The 20499-nt window shown below is 38.0% G+C and overlaps 1 protein-coding gene across 2 annotated transcripts in view; it reads left to right on the top strand.

The window, feature by feature from the left end:
• Nucleotides 1–353: 353 nt before the first annotated feature.
• LRFN2 (leucine rich repeat and fibronectin type III domain containing 2) overlaps nt 354–20499 on the top strand; it is a 148034-nt gene continuing 127888 nt past the window's right edge. For both annotated transcript variants that reach the window (XR_012478519.1, XM_074236863.1), the window contains exon 1: nt 354–1094. The gene's annotated coding sequence lies outside the window, so the exon portion shown is untranslated. The remainder of the gene's footprint in view (nt 1095–20499) is intronic.

Genomic DNA, 20499 nt, shown 5'->3' with positions numbered 1-20499 from the left:
TTGGGGGCAGCTAGGTGGCACAATGGATAGAGTACCAGTCCTGAAGTCAAGAAGACCTGGTTCAAATGTGACCTCAGACACTAAATAATTGCCTAGCTGTGTGACCTTGGGCAAGTCACTTAACCCCATTACCTTAAATAAATGAAATTTTTTTTTAAAAAAAGACTATAGTGCTTAATTTAGTCTAATATCTATTTCATTCATTCAACAAACATTTTTAAGTGCCAACTGTGGCAGTAGACAAATGAGATTTTAATTCATTCATACTTTATATAACGTTCTGTGCTAGCTACTAAAAGAGATACCAAATTAAGATGACACACCTCCTAACTTCATGGAGCTTCCAGTCTAGTAGGGGGGTAAGACACAAATATAGACCATCACATGGTAAAAGCATTTGAAAGATGCACAATAAAAATCTATGAGGCATTTGAGAAACAAAGACAGAATACAACTGGTTCATCTGGAGTTGGAATTCAAGGAAAATAAGGCAGGTCATTAAGCCTACATGAATTACATTGCAGGGTAGCAAAAGAAATTGTGGATGTAATGACAGAATCAAATAAGTGATCTTTGAAAGAACATAGTGAATGACAGAAGAACTGGAGACAAGACAGAAAAATAGAAATATTTTCTCCATCTTCAAAAAAGGGGGAGAGATAGCATATAGAAACTATGGACCAGACTTATTTCTAGTGTATTTCTGTAACACATACATGACGGTCAATGAACAGTCAGAAAATGAGGTTGCAATCACAACCAACCAGCACAGACTCATTTAGAACATGTCATGATAGAAAAGTCTTACGTTTTTTGACAAGGGTACTGTCACATCTATAAAAGAATGTTATAAATGTAGCTTAATTGACTTTGAAAAAGCTTTTGAAAAAAGTATGTCCTCTGCTATTCTTGTGGATGAAGTTGAGAGAAATGGGTTAGATAGTAGAATAGTTAGTTTGGATTCTTTTTTTTTCATTGTAGACTGCCCTTCTGAGTTGAGGCCCACATGATGTAGTCCAAAGAGCCACAGCCTAGGATTCAGAAGACCTGGGTTCCAATCCCAGCTCTACCACTGAATTGCCATGTGAACTTGGGTAAGTCATTAATCCTCTTTGAACCTCAGTCTGTCCATCTGTAAGATGGGGTTACTATTCCCCATTGTAAGTCAAAAGATTGTTGTCTTAAGACTCAAATGAGGCAGCTAAGTATCATATCAGAAAAAATGTTAAATATTTGAGTATCTGGGATCAAATGCAACCTCAGATACTCACTAACTGTAGGTCAAGTCACTTAACCTCTGCTGCCTCAATTTCTTTTTCTGTAAAATGGGAATACTCTTGGGGTTGGTGTAAGGATTAAATGAGAATATTTATAAAGAATTTTGAAAACTTTAAGTGCTACCTTTTTGCCAGCAATTATCAGTAGTGTCATTATTTATACATATGAAAGGAGCTTTGGATAGGAGAGATTCTATGCAGGGAAATAAGAAAATATTTGTGTTGGAGGAATGAGCAAGGGGAGTTAGGACTTGACCTTCCAATCCTGAAGTAATTCTTACCAACCTTTGGTGTCTCCCTTTCCATATTCTCATTGTTGTGTGTCCTCTATAAGATACACTTCCTTTATGCTCTCTGCACATGTTCTTGGAAGTGTTTTTGATGAGTGGAACAGGATTATCATTCAGTTTCTGCTTTGTTAAAGTTTATCAAACAGCACAGAGTTCATGCTGTTGGCCAAATCTGCTGGCCTGTTATTTGATCTATTCCAACTCTTAACTGAACAGGAGTCTTCTCCACAACATCCCTGAAAGGTGATTATCTAGAACTTCCCTGATAATTCTAAAAATTGATAAGTTCACTCTTTCTGAGACATCACCATTCCAATTTTGGACAGCTCCTATTCTTACCAAGCTTTCCCTTAAGTTGTGACCACAGCTGACCACTCCCTGTACCTTAAACCCTTTACATCTGTCCTCTAGAGATGAATAAATTGAGTATGATCCCTTCTCTGCCTCATGACAGCATTTCCAATATTTGATGTTATTCTTCTACCCCATCCCTCTTTAAATCTTCTCTTTTCCAGACTTAATAAACACTCCCCAGTTACTTCATATAGCAAAATTTATATTGTTCTCATCATTTGGTTTCCCTCCTCTGGATGCAATCCAGTTTGTCAATATCCCTTCTAAAATGAAAACTGAGAACAATATTCCAGATGTGTTCTGACCAGTGCAAAACATAAAAGGACTATAATTTCCCTTGCTTTGGACATTATGTTTCTGTTAATGCAATCTAAGATTTAGCTTTTTTTGGCTTCTATATCATAGTTCTGACTTATATTGAGCTTCCATAGGGTTCAGTTAAAAGGTATACTAAATGATAAACTGAGACCTTAGAGACCCTTCATTACAGCTTCTTCAATTTACAGATGGAAAGAGTAAAGTTTGGAAAGGTCCAAAGACTTATCCAAAGTCATAGACAAAAGAGTAAGGTAAGGACTCAAAGTTATATCATATGACAATATGAAAGTCAGAATAATATTGTAGAAAATGTATGAGGAGTGGCATATGAGGTCTTGGGTTCACGTTAGAGGTGCTACTTAGGTCCTATTTGCTGTTGCTCAGTCATTTAGGTCATGGCTGACTCTTCATGACTCCATTTAGAGTTTTCTTGACAAAGATGCTAGAGTGTTTCATCATTTCCTTCTTCAATTCATTTTACAGATGATAAAACTGAGGCAAAAAGAGTTTAGAGACTTGCTCAGGGTCACATAGCTTGTAACAGTCTGAGGTCAGATTTGAACTCAAGAAGTTTAGCCTTCCTAACTTCAAACCCACTGTCTTATCCACTGAATCATCTGTTTTCACTTTTTACTCCCCTCCAAATACTCTTGAATCCATACTCACTGACTTTCTTGCTATTCCTGACATTCAATACTCTATTACTCTGCTTTATGCCTTTTCATTAGATGTTCTATATTAGCCCATTAAGTGAGCTACATAAACAAGTAAGTCCCCAGTTTCAAGGAGCTTTAGTTCTAATGGGGAAAAATAATACATAAATGAGAGATGTAAGGTGGGGTAGGGAGAGAACATGTTTACCTATTAGAACTGGGGGATGAAGGAGAAAGTTCAGAGTTTTCATTTGTGAGAAGACCAATATGATGACCAGAGCATAAGTTGCATGATGACCAGGAAGTTGTGTAGAGGCCTAGTTTAAGGCAAGATAAGGAGAAAATTCACTCATTAAAGTTGGAGGAACCAGGAACAGAGTTCATGATTGTTAATCTCTCTGGTCCTCACTTTCTCATCTGTCAAAGGAGGGGATTAGAATAGATGGCTTCTGATGCACCTTTTAGCTGTAAATGCTATGACTCTGTAACTTCAGATCTAGTAATGTTTGCCTTTTGCACATATCTTATTTATAGACAGGTTAACACAAATATTAGTACTTTACATTTATTCCTGTTAAATTCTATCTTGTCAGTTTTTTACTTCCATTACAACCAGAAATATAACTACGGTGAGGCAACTGGCACTTTGCATCAACATGCTAAAATTTAGAAGGCATTGAAATCACTTTTACTTCAGAAGCTTCAGAAGCAACTGAACTTAGCACCTAATTAGCAATGGCTTATTAAAATTGGAAAACTCTAGGATGTTATTTCCTAGCTCTTCCTTGGATAGTTCTTGCTCTTTTATCCTTTTGGTTTTAGTCTCCTGCTTCTATTGGATTTATTTTCAAAAGTTGCTTTGATGTCCCTTGCCCAAGGGAATAATTTCTAGTACTTGTTGAAGGCAAAATTCCTAGTTATAGTTGTGATTCCAGTCCTTGGAGATATTTTAGTCATTTACTATATTTTCTAATATATTCTTGGGTACCTTCTGTGTCTTAACTATACATGCTCCTTCTAACTGCCCTAATAAATGAAAGGATTAATATGAATTATCAGTATCATCTTCCCAAGTAGTAATACAAGCAGTTCAACATCATCAAATCCCTCATAATTTGTCCTTCCTGCCCACCCTCTCAGTGCTTCACCTGAGTCTTGTAATTGAGGTGAATCAACCTTTCTGTTCAGCTCTGGCCATTTCATCAGGAAAGTTTGAAAGTCCCCTATTTCATTAAATATTCATTTTTTTCTCCTGAAAGAGGATGTTCAGTTTTGCTGGGTAGTTGATTCTTGATTATAATCCAAGCTCTTTTACCTTGTGGAATATTACATTCTAAGACCTATGAACCCTTAATGTAGACACTGCTAAATCCTGTGTAATCCTAGCTATGGCTTCATGATATTTGAATTGTTGCTTGGCTGCTTGTAATACTTTCTCTTTGACTTGGGAGTTCTGGAATTTGGCTATAATACTCCTGGGAGTTTTTATTTGGGATGTCTTTCAGGAGGTAATTGGTGAATTCCATCAATTTGTATTTTACCCTTTGCTTATGGAATATCAGGGCAATTTTCCTGGAGAATTTCTTCAAAAATGAAGTCTAGGGTCTTTTCCTGGTCATGACTTTCTGGTAGTCCAATAATTTGAAAATTATCTCTCCTGGAACTGTTTCCAGGTCAATTGTTTTTCCAATGAGATAGTTCACATTCTTTGGTTTTGTTTTATTGTTTTTGATTTCTCTTGAAGTCATCAACTTCCCTTATCTACATTTTACATTTGAAGGAATTATTTTCTTCAGAGAGCTTTTTTATCTCCTTTTCCATCTGGTCAGTTCCCCTCATTGACTTTTTGGATTGATTTTTTCTTTTGACTCAAACTGTTTTTTAAGATTTTTTTTCAGTATTTTTTGATGTCTCCTTCACCAAGCTGTTGACTTGGTTTTCATGGTTTTTTATTGCTCTCATTTCTTTTCCCATTTATTCCTTCTACTTCCCTTACTTGATTTTCAAAATATTTTTGAGTTCTTCCATAGCCTGAGACTAATTCATATTTTTCTTGGAGGCTTTGGATACAAAAGCTTTGACTTTGTCATCTTCTATGTATTTTGATCCTTCATGGGATCAAAGTAATTGTCTATGGTCAGATTCTTTTTTTTTCTGTTTTTTTGTTCATTTATACAATCTATGACTTGATTTATCACTTCTTCCAGGGTAGAAGAAGTATTTTCCCAAGCTTTTGAAGGTTTTAGGAGCTTTTTTTTTTCAGAGACAACTTCCACCCAAGGGACCTCAATTCATTCAAGGTCTTACAAAAGACTTTGACTACTCTCCTGGCCTGTGCTCTGGTCTGTGGATGACCACAAGCATTCCCCTTCTACCCTGGAATTGTGAGAAGGGTCCCTTCTCCTCTAGGGCAGTAAAGTTCCTCTTCCTGAGACTAAGGCCAGATTGTGACCTGGAACTGAGTATGGACAAATCAACAGAATCCTGCCTCAGAGATAGCAAAGAGACCTCTGCAGTCTCTTTCCCCTTACCATCCATGAGTTGAGTACTCTGGAAGCAGCTGCCAGGTGATTCCCTGCCAGGTGGCTCCCAAGTCTTCTCTTGGTTCCTGGGACCAGGTCTGTGCTGAGATCTGTGCTGGTCTGGGCACTGTGCTCACTCTGGTGTAGCAGAATTTTCCCGCTGATTTTCCAAGTTGTCCTTGGCAATCCCTGGACAGAGAGGTCTGTAAATCACTCTACTCCCATGGACTCAGGCACCCCAGGGACCCAGGTGCCCCACAGGCTTTTCCTGGATGACACTTGCTCTGATGTGACCATCAAGGTCTGGGTTACACGTTGGCCCTTTCTAACCCCAGTGTAACAGATCTTTCCTGTAAATCTTCCAAATTGTTTTAGACTAGAAAATTGTTTCATTCAGTCATTTTGTGGGTTCCACAACTCTGGAATTTGGGTTAGTGTCATTATTTAAAGGCATTTGGAGTGGTCTGGGGAGACAGCTCCTGGAATTTCCTGCCTTCACTCCACCATCTTGGCTCTGCCCCACCCTTGTCAACTTTCTAAGGCTATAAATTAAAGAACAGTCCCTAATCTGTAAGGTGAGTGGTAATTTTTTTGCTGCATATACCAATCAAGGCTCCAGACTAAAAAGAAGCAAAGGAAGGAGGAGGAGGAGGAGGAGGAGGAGGAGGAGGAAAAGAAAGAATACTCTGTATAATGTTGGAGACACATTGATGAAAAATTATACATTCCTTCCTTCAAGGAATTTGCAATCTCATACAGAGATCTGACATGTACAAGAATAACTTAAAACAAGACAGAATATGATTAGTGCAAAGGAAAGATCTTAAGAAAACAATATACTGAATATGGAGAAGGTGACCTCCTTTTGAGCTTAGAAGGTAGAAGAGATCAGGGAAAGTTTCATGGAAGAAGTTGGCACCTGAATTATGCCTTGAAGGATATGGAAGGGCACATTCAAGGAATAGAGGCAGGAGAGAGAAAGACAATCCCCAGAATATCTAAGTCATCTAAATTTACTGGAATAATGTATTTAAGGAGAAATGGTGGGAAATAAGTTTGAAAATGTAGGTTGGAGTTATTGTTGAAAGCCAGACTAAGGATATTGTTTGTAATTTATCCTGAGGATGATGAACAGGTGAATGATCTGGTCAGACCTTTCCATAGGAAGATTGTCTGGGCAGCTTTGTGGGGGATTTATGGTAAAGATGAGAGGTTAAAGGTAGAGAGACAAACTTATTAAACAAGAGTAGAAGTGTTGACTGGGGAGAGGAATGGATAGAGTTGAGAAATATTCCAGAAATAAAATTAACAGAATTTGGTGATTGAATGTGAAAAGTTAGGGAGAGGAAGAAATCAAAAATGACTGTAAGAGATAAATCTGTGTCATTGAAAGGATGGTGATGTCCTGCTAATAAATTTTTAATTTGGGAAGAGGGGAAAGTTTGGGGAATAAGAAAATTATTTCTGTTTTACATATCTTGTGTTTGCTATGCAAATCTCAGATTTATGTGGAGGTCAGTGGGCAACTAGAGTTGAGGAGTTGGAACTAGGGGAAGAGGTTGTCATTTACTAAGTATCATCCATACAAAGGTGATCCATGAGGTCAATAGAGTTGATGAAGTTGCCAAGGGAAAGGAAAGAAAGGAGAAAGGAAACACAAGACTAGGAAAGGGAAGGGACCAGTAAAAGAGAATAAGAAGCATTCTGAGATGAAGGACATCCCAGAGTCACAAAAACTAAATGTCAAATAAGCACTAAAAATGATGAATGTCTTTTGCATCTATGCAGCAATAGTGGGCGAAGAACATTGCATATACTATCAGAACTGGATAATGTTTCGTTAGTTGTTGTTGGTAGATTTTGCTGAACTTCCTTTCAATTTTTTTTCTCTTGTGCTTTGATACAAAGGACAATGTTCTGTGTAGTGAAGGGGAATAGATTTGAATATGGATAGGGAAATGAAGATTATGTTAAAACAAAAGATAATACTAAAAACTTTTTAATTAAAAAAGTGCCTAATTCAACAGAAAGATCAAAGGGGATAAGTACAGAGAAAAGGAATTAATCATTTCTATTATGATCCTGACCTTGCACATTAGTGTAATACCCACAATCCAAAAAGGTGAATATAATCTCAAATGGGTTCTTCTATCTCTTCTTCAGACATCATATTCATTCATCCAACAAACATTAAGAAACTATTATGAAACTAGCACTGTGTGATGCACTGTGGGAGATATAGAAAAGAGATAGACATGAGCTCTGCTCCCAGGGAGTTTAGTTGAGGAGTGGGAGTGACATATGTATACACATAATTACAACAGTACGTTTCATGAAGAGTTCAAGATACAAAGTGCCATTTAGGCAAGAAAGATCCATCCCTTTCAGCTTGGCTGGGACAGGGGGAAGTCACTTAAGGTTTTATATGATTGAAAGATGAATAGTAGAACTGTAACTAGCTTAGGTTAACTCGGAGTGGGAAGGAGAAAGTTAGATATGCTTTCTTATCATAGTAATCTTCCATATCTACCACCCAGAGGTCAGCCTAGTACAATGGAAAGATCCCTGAATTCAAGTCAGAGGACCCAAGTATACCATTTACTAGCAGAGCGATTTTGTTATGTAACTAGGAAGAAAGAAGGAAAGAAGGAAGAAAGGCAAGGAAAAAGCAGCTATTCAACATCTATATGCAAAGCACTGTGATTAATTACTTTAAAAATATTTGATCTTTACAACAACCCTGGAAGGTCAGTGCTCTGATGATCTCCGTTTACTGATAAAAAAAACAAAACTGATACAGACAGAGGTAAAATAACTTGTCCAGAATTACACAGCTAGCAAGTGTCTGAGATGAAATTTAAACTCAAGCCTTTCTGACTTCTGGGTGCTGCCTTAGTTTCCTCATTTGTAAATTGAGGGAAATAAACTAGATGATGTCTAAAATCCTTTCCTGCTCTAAAACTGTGATTCTGTGATCCCTTGAAGCTCTATGAGTCCTAATTACCATCAACCCAGGAGCGGTTCTACTTCTCCCACTGCCACTTTATTCTCTCTCTCTTTGCACCTGACTGAGCCAGGATCCTATGTCATAATGACACAAGCCAACTTCCCCAGCAGATGCCTCAGATTCTCTATCTCCCTCTCCTGCACACTTCAGACATCCCACTTAGGACACTATCTCAATAAACATCAATGGGAAAGAATGAATGAGACCCTATTATTAATCTTCTTTGTCTGGACTATAAGGTGTATGTTGAGAAGTGGTATGCATTGACAGGTGAAAGAATCTGAATTCCTACCTGCTTGGAGGGGGAGGGGAGTGCAATGGGGAGTTACTGAGGGAGTGGACAGTGGAGAGAGATGGTGATACCACTGTATAAAAAACTGATCTGAGAAAGACTGAATAAAGGGGGGTGGGGGAGAATGAATCTAGACATCTCATACCAAAAATGACTAATCTATAAACATGATTATCGAAAATATATATGTATAATATTAACCTGACGTTTCACTGATAAGGGGAGGTGGTGAGAAGGGAGGGTAGAAGGAAACTTTGTAACTTAAAAATATACATATGGATATGGATGAATATTTAAAAAAATAAATTCAGTTCAGTAAAAAATGATTAGTATAAAGAATTAAGAGGTTAAAAATGAGAAGGAAATCTTTATGAACTAATACAGACCAAAATAAAGTAAGCCAGTTGAATAATATACATGAGTACAAAATGTAAATAAAATCACTAATTTAAAAAAAAGCCGAATTCTCAGTTAGTGTAATGATAAATTTGATCCTAGAAAGAAGATAATGAAACAGATTTCTCTCTTCACAGCAAAGAGATGAGGGTTTATGGGAACAGAATATTATTTATATATCACTCTTTCAAATTGTTTTTGCTTACCTGGTTTTCTTTGTTAAAGAGAGAGAGAGAGAGAGAGAGAGAGAGAGAGAGAGAGAGAGAGAGAGAGCCCATCCAGAGGAAGAAAAACAAACAAAAAAAAACACAGAAAAAAAATCCCTTCTGAATCTGATGAACAAATTATAAAAATTATTTCTTATGTATCTCTTTCCCTTAATCCTAATTCCTCATGCCAAAAATTACTAATTTGTAAACAGGTTTATCAAAATATATATGCAAAATGCTAACCTGAGTGTTCCCTGCTAAGGAGAGGGGGGGTGGAAAGGGAAGGTGGAGGGAAATTTTGTAACTTGGAAATATGCATGTACATATGGATGAAAATAAATAAATCTTCTTAAAAAGAAAAAATTAAATCTTACTAAAGCTAAAAAAAAAAGAGACAATCCACTGCTAGATCTGGAGATATCCAGAAACAGGAATTGGAGCTGGATCTATAATTTCATTAGTTTAGGGCAGGCATAGGAATCTGCAAAATTTTTTGTATGCCTAGGAATGAAGGATGATTTTTATATTTATAAACAAAATTTATTATATTTCAAAATATTTTAAAAAACATAGTTCATGATTTGACACATAGTTATTGACCCCTGGCATAAGACACTGCCAGGTAAGGAAATTCCTTTTACCAATGCAGGCTACTATATTTGGGTCTTAGAGAGTGGCCCAGAAATTCAAGAAGCTAAGTGCTTTGCCCAAGATCATATAGTAGTATTTATTAGGGGTACCAAAAGTCTCTCTGGGATTCTCTCAGGGAAAAAAAAAATGAAAGGCATCATCAGAACTTACTTTGACAATATTTAATTTATTTTTTTAAATAATAGTATAACAGAGTGGTAGCGAATGGAAAGGAAAGAATAGCTGTAAGAGACACTGCAAAGAGAAAATGATGAGACTTGAAGACAGATAGGATGTAGAGTATGAAGAATTGAGAGGGGTCAAAGATGGCTCAGAGGTTTTGAGCTTGAGTAATTGGGAGAATGACGATGCCATCAATCCAAAGAGAGGTCACAGAGAATAGATTTCGGAGGGGAGATGAGATCAGGTTCAGATCTGAAGAACTGCCTACAAAGAAACCAGCCTAAAGTGCAAATGAAAACAGGGCAAAATGCCTCTGTGAGTTTTAAGAGGACCTGAGATGAATGAATTGGGTTCAGAGGAGGAGGGAGGGAAAGATTGAGGTCCAGGGAGGCAATTAGGAAAGACTTCCTTGAGGAGGAAAGTTTTAATCAGGGTTTTGAAGAGTATGAAGCACAGAGGAGACTGAATGGAATGGGGTGGAGTAGGGAGGAGATAATTAGAATGAAGGAAGCATTTCCTGACATCAAGGCTATTTTGTCTCTTTGCAACTAACAATCATTGTTTCTAGATGGGACCTCTGTGACCAAGCACCAACAAGTTGAATTTTTTTTCTAATTGACAGACAACCCTTTCAATACTGTGTCTAGATTCAAAAGTCTGTACATGCATACATATAAGTATCTATATAGAGAAATAAACATAGTATTAGAAAGGTTCTTACATGAAAGAATTAGAAGGGAATAATATAAGTAGTATATTTTGTGAACCTTAAAGCATTATATAAATATTACCATTCTGCAGTGTTTTTAGAGAGGTGACATAGCCTATTAAATAGCCTGCTGACCTTGAAACCAAGATGATCTGAGTTCAAATTTAACCCCTGAAACAAAATGAATATGTGACATTGGTTAAATCATTTAACCTACAGAGCTGCTATATAAATTTCTCTAAAAATGCTAGTTGCCGGGAAGGTATCAATCTACATTAGTAGAGGGAATTTCCACACCTCTTTCTATATCAACTATACAATAAGTGGTTCCTTATATTGAGAATCAAAGGTTCTATCCCTATCCTTTTAGAAATAGGTGGCTTGGTGGCTAGAGGACTGAATCTGAAGTCAGAGACTTGAGTTAAAATCCTGTCATCAGATAAGTGTTAGCTGTGTGACCCTGGGTAAGTCATTTAACCTCTTTATGCCTCAGTTTCCTCAATTGCAAAAGGGGGAAGAGGTCAATAATAAGGACCTACCTCCCAGGATTGCCATGAGGAGCAAATGAAATAATATTCTACAGTTTTTGAAACATCTAATAAGTAGATGATTAATAAATGTTTGTTTCCTTCCTTCATATGCTTATAGGGATATATGTATGTGTATATATGTATGTAATATATACACATAGATTACATAGAGTTGTGTGCCAATCTTGGGCAAGTCTTTTTGACCTGAGTTACCAAATTTGTAAAATAAGGTTAGCCTAGATGGTCTCTAAGGTCCCTTTCAGCTCTAAATCGTACCATTCTAAGGCTTGACAGGAAAAGGGAAGAAATTTAACTCCCAGAACAGCTATGGACACAGGTGCTTTAAAAAGCCATTTGCGGATATAGCCAGAAAAGTAACCGTGAGAGAGAAATGCTAGGTTGAAAGGAGAGAGATTGTAGGCCAAAGGGAAAGATGCTTGAAAAAAGTTCTGAGCAAATGAAAAGCCTGTTTGAGGAAATGGAATTGCTCCTGCCTGTCAGAGTGCCAGGATACCTGGGTGATGGGTGAAGCCACCACAGACAGGGGGAGAGACTGAGGGGGAGAGAATGATTTTGTTGTGACAAGCAACGCCACATTCAGAGCTGCTGATGAGTTCCCCAGAACCACAGGATGCAGCTTTTAAAGTGATTTGTAATAACACTGGCACCAGAAGGAGGGGCCCTGCATGAATGCATCATCTCATCCTAGCTTTCCCCTTCCAGACTGACTGGAAGGATATCTCTGGTTCTTAGCAGAGTTGTGCTATATGAAAAAATGTAAAAAGAGCCATAGCCTCATCTTGCAAAAGATTTTCAAATGTCATTAGACTTTCCCTCCTACCCTTGTCATGATTTCCCCTGCCATCCCTTGTCATGATTTTTTTATTGGCTTACAGATTTTCCCAGGCACTGCCTTGCCCCACTCCCAGATCCCCAGTTTTTCCTTATTTTTCTCTGAATATCTGTTCCCTAATCCTCCATCTCTTCTTAGTATGACTGTACTAAATACCCCAATTCCTCCTCTATGTATCACTTTCTCCTACTCCACAAATTCTCCCTCCTATTTCTACTCTTTTCTTCTCTTTTCCTCCTCTTCTCATCTTTGACCCTCATTCCAATTCCTCCCTTTGACATAACTGTCCCACAACTTCTTTTCCTCTCTAGATGCTTGTCACCATATCCCCAACCTGTCCTTTTGATCTCACTGCCTTTATCCCTTAGCTCTTGGAATTAGGAATCTGGGGACCTAGATTGAAATATTGACTCTCTCTCTCTCTCTCTCTCTCTCTCTCTCTCTCTCTCTCTCTATCTATCTATCTATCTATCTATCTATCTCTATCTCTCTCTCTCACTACCCCTTATGAATTTGGGTAAGTCATGTCCCCTCTCTGGGTCTTAGCTCCCTCATCTGCAAAATGAGAGATCTTAGAACTTCTGAGGTGCCTTCTAGCTCTAAGTGTACAATTCTATATCACTCTCCCACCCTAATTCTTCCTTTATCTCGTTCCCTTGATACCATGTCTTTCAGTTCTTTTGTCTCCTCTTCCTCTCCTCTCAGGTCACCTACAGACACTTATGATCTTCATGATGTTAACAAAGCTGAATGAAAAGGGAAAAGTTCAGTCATTCTGAACTTTCTGGGCTGGTCTGTCTGTGGGATGCTAAACAGGAGGAGATTGTTGATTTTGTCAATGAACGTGACATTGTCATTGAATTGACTTAATCAGGCAATTGCTTTGATAAATAGCTTAGCAGGTTCTCTGGAAACCTGAGGCAGAAAAGAGAAGATAAAGACAAGAAGAAAAGGTGAGGTAGGCAGGAAAAGGGAAGAGGTGCAAAGAAAAGAAAGGAAAGGAGAAAGGGAATAACTGAAGCAGGGAAAAAGAGAGGAAAGATAAATTTATGAAGCATCTTCTCTGCAAGGCATTGTATTAAGTACTTTGTAAATATTATCTGATTTAAATCTCACAACCATCCTGGGAGAAAAGTATATTGAGGAAATTGAGTCAGAACTTGAATGATTACTACAAATTAGAAAAATGAGACTAAGAAAAGAGAAAAGGAAGGCAATATAGTTGAATGGAAAGAGACCTGTTTCTGCAGTCAGAGGACCTGGTTTTCAGTCAAAGGTGGGACTCTATTGATTCTGTCAACAGTTAAAAGTAACTGTTTTTGCAAATCACCTTACTACTTATGTATACTAAATTAAGTGTTATTCACCTTCAGGATCAGGCAGCTCATGGCTCCCTTTTTCCTAAGAAATAGGTGGGAGAAAAGGGAGAAACAGGCAAAGAAAAGAAAGAGGTGGGAAGGAAGGAAAAGAGACTGTGAGTATTCCATTTTTCATACTTAATTTTTATTAGATTTGCAGCTTGCTTTCCTTGAGCCTCAGGGGACATAAGCCAGTGTTTAGTTTTTATGACTCTGTATACTCATGAGGATGTCTTGGTTGTACTCAGAGAATCATAGCATTTTAGACCTGGAAGGAACCAGTCTGACACAAGGGAATGATTACTGATTGAAATAAAAAAAATGTGGCTTTGAATTTTACCTTACCACTTAATATCTGAGAAATGCTGGGCAATATTTGACCTTCACTGGGCTCAGTTTCCATATTGGTAAAATTGGGGATTTCAGCTTGACATTCTATAAAATTCCTTTGAGCACTCTGTCCTTTGATATCATCACACTTCAAGAATATTTATTTGGAAAATAAGTGGCAAACCAGAATTCATATCTGACTGTAGTTGTCTTTGGATAAGAATGATTCTGCATTCTGTCTTAATGTGCATGCAAACTTACATTTACCGTAATCGTATTACCATAATAACCCTATGTATTAGTTCCTTTAAGTTTCTTTGGAAGTCTCCACTTGGACTTTGGGGATATGTGCTATGGCAAACCAGGAGCATGGGATCCAGGCTTTTTGCCTTTGATAGTTCATTTTGCTTATGATCATTGTCATCTATTGGTAAAGCCAAAGTGGTATAATAGATATGAGGGTTGTGCTAAAGTCAGAAAGACCTGAATTGAAATCTGGCTTCAGAAACTTGGTAGTTGTGTGACCAGAGGAAATTTATTTAATTTATTGGATTTTAGTTTACCAGTTGGTAAAAATGAAGGTTAGATTTGATCTGTAAGGTCTTTTCTAGGTCTAAATGATCCTCTGGTGTCCAGAATCCATTGACAAACCTTTCCTTATTGTCCTGCTCTGAACAAGTTTCTCCCATGAAGATGAACAGATTGGTGCCTCAGTGATATCTTTGAAAATGTTTAGCAACAGGCATAGTGGTGCTTTTCTATAATCTTTGCTACGTGGGTTCAGGAATTCTGAGCTGTAGTGTGCTAGATCAATCAGGTGTCTACACTAAGTTGAGCATCAATGTAGTGAACCCTCCAGTTGAGGGATAGGGGTTCAAGACTATTTAAAGAGGGTTGAATAAGTCATGATAAAAAAGAAGTCAGGCTAAATGTCCTCTGCTGACCAGTGGAGAATTCAAGGCTTCCAGTCTCAACAACATAGAGAAAAAGAAGAAAAAGAGAGGGCAGAGGAGGAGCGGAGGGCCACAATTTCTTGATTTTTAAAGTGAGATTGGTCTAGACAGTCTCTTACATCCTCTAAGTTCTGTATCTGTAGTCTCTTGATTTTACATTTGTGGTATCTTTTTTTGGGTTTTGGTTTTTAGTTTTTGGCTTTTGTAAGGCAATGGAGTTAAGTGCCATGTCCAAAATAATATGACTAGGTAATTGTTAAGTGTCTGAGGTTGAATTTGAACTCAGATCCTCCTGACTACAGGGCCAGTGTTTTATCCACTGTGCCACTTAGCAGCCCTCATTTGTAGTATTATAAAAGAACTATGGACAGGTAGAACTGGACTCCAGAACTAACTCTGGCACTACCTAGCTCTGGGATCTTGAGAAAAGAAAAGTCCCATAAAAGTTTTAAACATATTTAAAATATCCAATATTTTATATATAGAGACTCTCCTACACATGGGCAGCTAGGTGGTGCAGTGGATAGAGTGCCAGCCCTGGAGTCAAAAAGAACTGAGTTAAAATCTGGCCTCAGACACTTTTAGCTATGCAACCCCAAGCAAGTCACTCAGTTTCCTCATCTTTAAAATAAGCTATAGAAAGAAATGACAAACCACTCCAGTATCTTTCCCAAGAAAACCCCAAATGGGGTCATAAGGAATCAGACACAACTGAAACTACTAAGCAAAAACTCCCCTATGCATGGGATCCAACTTCTGCTAAGGAAAACAGAGAAGTATCAATCATCTCATGTGTATTCTTTAGAGCCAAGCTTGGTCATTATAACTTTGAATCATTCTGTTTCAATTATTTTCTTTCCATTTACATTGTAATTATATTTTTTTTGGTTCTTCTTACTTTACTTTTCATCAGTTCATATAGTTTTTTTTCCATCTTTGTATCCATCATATTTATTTCTTACAGTAATTCTCCATTATGTTCATGTGCCACTTTCTATCTAGTCATTCCCTAATAGGTGATCATCTATTATGCTTCAAATTCTTTGCTACCACAAAAGAGTATGCATATGAGTTGTAAAGGGCAGAAGGACAGGACTCTAAATTAGGCCTCAGACACTTAACTCTTACTAGCTGTGTGACTTTGGGCTAGTGACTTAACTCTGATTGTCTCACATCCAGCATCCTGATTTATATCTGGCCAATGGACCCAGATAGCTCTCGAAGAGAAAGTGAGACTAACAACTTAGCATAGCATCCCCTCACTCAAATGCAATCCATGGATTTGTCATGGCATCTTCTTTTAAAATGTCATAGGTTTCTTCAAAAATGAAGGACAAACTTGAGCTGTATGAGTAGTCAAGTATCCCAGATGAATTCTGGGCAGGTCAGAGTTAGGAAGGAAGAAAGGACAGAAGAAGAGAGAAGAGAAAAAAAGAAAATTGTCCCTAGTATCAGTGGTGGAAAATGTTCCCTTATTCCAGCATCTCAGATAGGTTCTGGGTGGCCTAGAGCCTGAGGACCAGGCAGTTCATTTGAAAAGCTGTTTACCCATCTCTTTTGACCACCTATCTAATGAGAAATGACTTTTGGTCTTATATATCTCTTCACAAAGCATTTAAGTGCCTCCTGTGTCCTTATTAGAGATCTCAGCAGAACCTCTTACCTAGTTCAGGAATTACAATACCCATATATGATAAAGGGCTATGTGGTTTCTTTGAAAACTATAAAGTACTCAAATAACTGGCATCTCATCGCTTTTTCAGGAAATTTTTCCAATTATTTAATGTATTATTTGTTAGAAAATTCTGCCTAATGTTGTGCCCTTCCCCCTGCCAAGAACTTTTAGTTATTGATTCTCCAGCTCTTTCCTCTGAACAATAATTCTATTCCAATAGTTGAAGGCAGTGATTATATTCTGCCCCTTCATCTTTTGTAACCCCACTTTCCAGACTTGTTACAGTCCTAGTCATCTTCCTCTATACCCTGACATTTGACAATTCTCCTCTTAAATCTGAATGTGATGATCTAATCTCTCTGGAGCCCCATTTTCTCATCTAGAAAATAAGCAGGTTGAATTTGATGGTTTCTAAAGGATTTTCCTGCTCTAACATTTGATGGTTATAGACAGTCCTCACCAGTGAACCCAGCCCTCCCCAATCTGTCCCCTCCACTGATCTCCTCCTCCCTGCTCTCCTTTCCTCATCACGATTCTGGCCCCCAGCCGAACAAGCACATATGTTGATGCAGCTCCAGTGAGAAGAGCAGCAGATGCAGGGATGGCCGAGAAGTGGCCTCCTGTATTGGGGAGTGAGGGATTTTGAATCAGTAAAGAAATGGAAGTACAGAGGGAATTATAGAGGAAAGGAAAGCATGGTGGCTAACTGACTTCTGTCATCTTGGAGCTTCTAAGGAAGTGTCTGCCCCTATCCAGGATTCCCTTAGGAACAGGTAGAAGACATGCTTCCTAATTGTTTGCTAATTGGAAACATTTCAAACCAAACAGTTGCTCCTCCTATCTATGACTGCAAGGAATCTGATGCCTTCTGTCATAAATCATAGAATGTAAAGTCAGAACTAAGAAGGCCCTTAGTATTTAGAATAGAAGAACAAATAACATAGAATATTAGAGCTAGGAGGGACCTTAGAATATAATAGCCAGCATTTATATAGTCAATCTACCAGCATTTAATTAAGTACCTACTTTATCAAGCACTGTGTTAAGCATTAGAAATTCAAAGAGAAGCCTCAAGGAGTTCACATTGTAATGGAGAGGGCAACATGACTGAATGAATAAATGAATAAATGAATGAATGGTTTCCTAAGTATTCATTCAGTTGTTGTTCATTTGATTCAGTTGTGTCCAAATCTTTGTGACCCCCATTTGGAATTTTCTTGTCAAAGATACTTGAGTGGTTTGCCATTCCTTCTCCAGCACATTTTATGGATGAGGAAGCTGAGGTAATCATGGTGAAGTGACTTGCCCAGGTTCACACAGCCTGTGAGTGTTCAAGGTCAAATTTGAATTCAGGAAGCTGAATCTTCCTGACTACAGAGCTGGCACTCAATGCACTATGACACCTAACATCCGTGGTTTCCTTTATAATCCTATGTATTTTATTTTATGCATTTAACTATATTCTGAATAAAGATCAATAGGCTTCACCAGACTACCAACCTGTTCCATAATACAATAAAAGCTGAAGATTCCCTTGCCTGGACTATACTCCTACCATATAGATAAGGAATATGGGACCCAAAGAGTGTTATTGTGTTACTAATACAACTTAGTGATAGCATAAGAATTAGCATCCAAATCTTCAAAACTTTTTTTATTAAAAAAAAAACACTTTCCACCACACTACACTGTTCACCTCCAAACGTGAGTCCCATGTTTCTTGCTTGGGTGGGGAGGAAAGGGAATGGAAAAGCTTCTTGCAGAAATAATTGGAAAGGGAGTATCCTAAGGAAGAGGCTAACAGCATCAAGTAGATGATAGTTCACATCTTTGACCAAGTTTGATTGTTTGGGTTAAAAAATAAATGGTATTACTTCCTGAAAGAGATTGCTCTTTAAGCATAAAATAGGAAAGAAAAAGCTAGGGAGTGTTTTTCTGTTCTGATCAAACCAAATTACATTCATATAAAATCCTTCTGCCTTCTGCCTTCTGCCTTCAGCCTTGGTGATGCCCACACTATTCTGGAACTTTAATGCTTATTAGAAAGTTGCAAATGCCTTCTCCTTAAGACTGGGAGATTCCTTAAGGCAAGGACTATATCTCCTTCATCAGATAGTAAGCAACTTCCTTAGAGCAATGGTTGACTACTCTGAGTAAATTCTTAATTATTCAAAACCATGATTCTTCCATTTGTGAAGTGTCCCAATCTCATTGCTTTCCCTCTTCCTTCCTTCTGCTGCCTAATCTTTGACAACTTCTTACCAGGCAACTTTTAGCCAGATAGTGGTTAGATGGGGAATAAAAGAAGAGGTTCCCAGGCTTCTTAGAGCATCTAGTAAGCAATTCTGGTGGGAGATTTATGAGGAAGAGAAAGTTTTGGGGAAGGATTTTTCATATCTCTGAATTTCTATTATTCATGCAACCAGTGTCCCTATACCATTCCCATGGAAATGGAGGTATTGGGGTAACATGAAGATAAAAAATTCTGGACTTGGATAGAAGAAGAGTAATTCCCCAGGGTGTGTTCATCATTTACTATCAGGGTCAAAAAATTCCAAGGTATGAAATCTAAAGAGATCATCTGATGTACTCCTCAAGTTCTAGGGAGAACAAGGGCTTCAGTATCCCTAAACCAAAGAGAATCAATCACTTCCATGAATATAACCCCTCGAGGTAAAAATCTAGACAGTCTTTCACAGTAAGCTCTGGTTGAAGCAAAAACTGCTTCATATTGGTTTTCCTGGATGCTTATAAATCAATCAGATGACAAACTAAAGTGTTTGACTTTCAAGACCTGAACTTGGGTCCTGCCTCAGATGCTAACTAACCATGTAACCCTGAGGAGGTCACTTATCCTTAGCTGTATAATGAGGGCAATAATAGTACCTGCCTCACAGGATAGTAGTGAGGATCTAATAAATTAACATATTCAAATGTATCAATATATCAGATGTATCAACAAGTCTCAAGTATATCAATGCTAGTTACTATAATTTTGCTTTTATCATTATTATTATAATGTATACCCTAAACCCATCATCCTGTTTCCTCATCTGTAAAATGAGTTGGAGAAGGAAATAACAAACCCTTCAGGATCTTTTCCAAGAAAACTCCAAATAGGGTCATGAAGAATCACTGAAAAATGACTGAACAACTAGAGAATAGATCAGCATGTCCCATCATTCTATAATTTGTATAACTTCTAGGACCTTAAAGGTGATCCTTCCTAGCTTCTCTTTTCCAAGCTGCACATTCCCATTCTCTACAGGTCCAATACTACACAGGAAGGAGAGGTGGAAGAGTCACACCATGATCAAGGTAGTCTTAGCCCTTGGGCTTTCTCTCCCTGGCTTTGTCCAGCAATAACAATCTCCTTTCTCTGGGTGAGTGGTCTAGTTTGACTCTTCTGCACTGGTTTTTCCTTCCCTGTTTCATTCCATTTCTCTCAGTCCTCCCTCTCAGATCATCATCTAGGTCCACTAAGTATCCTGAGGTCCTTTGGGCTTCCTTACCCAGTAGTTGTGTAAGAAAGATGGAAATAGCCTGTCATCTATATCTGGGACTCTGTCTGCTCAAACGGAGCAGCACCTCCCAAAGTGCCTTTTCAAGGCACAATAGATTTGTGCCTCTTGGCTCCTCAGGCTCCCTAAAGACCTTAGAAATCTCAGTTCCCAGTGCAGGGTTTGATTGTGGTTGAATCAGTCTAGGATGAGCCTCAGTGATGAAAGACATCCCTCCTCCAATTTATGTATGTATTTGAGTTAAAATTATGTGCGTATTCCAGTCATGCTGCAATACCCTGGTTTGGTCATACATTTTAAAAAGTAGGTTACCTTATGATGAGAATGTTAAGATGGGTTTTAGAGATGCTTGTTTTGGTAATGAGCAGTATTGCTTGAAAAGTACTGGAATGTGTTATAAATAACTAAAAGGGGAAGAGATTCAGGGAAGGGTGTGTCT

The sequence above is a fragment of the Macrotis lagotis genome, chromosome 5 (genome assembly GCF_037893015.1).
Source record: "Macrotis lagotis isolate mMagLag1 chromosome 5, bilby.v1.9.chrom.fasta, whole genome shotgun sequence".
In the NCBI taxonomy this organism is placed as follows: Eukaryota; Metazoa; Chordata; class Mammalia; order Peramelemorphia; family Peramelidae; genus Macrotis; species Macrotis lagotis.
The sequence above is the reverse complement of the archived record's forward strand: the minus strand, read 5'-3'. Positions and strand labels throughout refer to the sequence as shown.